Raw genomic sequence first — 1509 nt, 5'->3', positions numbered from 1 at the left:
GGGAGTGCGGGATGCAGGATGCGAGTGGCCGCGGAATATAAGGGAGGCAGGCCCGAGTGGGGCGCTGCCTGCGAGATACGAAGCCCCGAGAGGGGAATAAGCCCATTGGGAAGTCGGGGCTGGGCGAGGAGGGGCGCAAGCAGAGAGAGCCGCCCCAGGAGGGGGCGCGTGTATTGAGTTGGCCCCAGGAGAAGACCAGCACCGGGACTCGGAGGAAATCCCGGCATAGTAAGGCTGGCCCCGTGCCAAGAAGGGCAGGAAGCCAGCCTCCTTAACTGAACCAATAAGATCAGAGATGTGGTGGGTGAGACAGAGGATGTGTTAAAGACCCAGACTTGGCATGGTAGGCAAAGGGCACTAGGGGAGGTCACGGCACCCCTAGGGTCCGTCCTGCCACAGATGGGCAGCATCCAGACCCACCCAGCATGGGAGCTGCAGCCACCAACATCAAATGGTGCCCGGGGAGGAGAGACAGGAGATGGGGTACTTAGAATATCACTCAGACCAAGGCAGCAGGTTTCTCGGGTGTGTAGAGGTGCCCTCAGTTGGGCTGGCTAGGCAAAAGCAAACATGCAATTGTCGATCAATCCATAGCAGCACTGAGCTGCTCTGCTCAGTGAGACAAATTTCACCTCCAACACATGTATTTTGATACAAACCAAAATAAAGCAGTCTTTCCTGCCCAAGTGCAGGGGGGCTGGACCTGATGATCTTATAAGGTCCCTTCCAGCCCCTAACATCTATGAATCTGTGAAAAAATAACAAAAATAAACACAACCTGTATTTTTTACCTTGATTTTTCCTCTGTTCTGACACAGGGTGACCATGAGTTTCTCCCGATCCCACAGAAAGCAAACGTGGCAAAACGTCTGTAAAAGAAACAAATTTCAACCCTTACTTTGGCCCCCACGGAGGGGGAATAACTTCACAACCCCAGGAGAGCAACTGGTGGTGGATCAGCTTGGGTCCCAAACCACATGCGACTGAAACCTGCCACATGGCCAGCATGGGCTGCTTGTTTCAGACCTTGCTTTTTCTGATACTCCAGTGTTTTTACAGAGAGATAATTAACACACAATGCATATCTCACCGTGAGTTCCTATGGGATGGCAAGGCACCTGCAATGTTTGCTGCAAGGGAGATGTGTGAGACCATCACCGCTCACATTTGAGTTTGCCCTATTTGCCCAGCAGTAAAATCACAGTGACTTATGGCCACAGGGTGTCTGCAGCAGGATGGTGAATGGGTGTTAGCTACCTGCAGTGAAAGCACGCCTTTTTTGCAATTGGAGCTGTAGCACAGGCATTAGTAGAAGCTACCCTGTCTGGGTAGTGGTGCACAAACTGGCACAGGCTGACAAATGCTTGTCCTTTCATTCCTCCCGTGATGCCATCAGTTTCTTGACATATAATGCACCTGCTGACAGCCCGGGAATTTCAGCTTTTGGTAGATCTTTTCCTCCACGGTCCCATGCTGTCCCCATGTCCCAGCTTCAAAAGTCTCCCTTAG

The sequence above is a fragment of the Crocodylus porosus genome, unplaced genomic scaffold (assembly GCF_001723895.1).
Source record: "Crocodylus porosus isolate Cpor-Errol unplaced genomic scaffold, CroPor_comp1, whole genome shotgun sequence".
Taxonomy (NCBI): Eukaryota; Metazoa; Chordata; order Crocodylia; family Crocodylidae; genus Crocodylus; species Crocodylus porosus.
Note: the sequence above shows the minus strand (reverse complement) of the source record.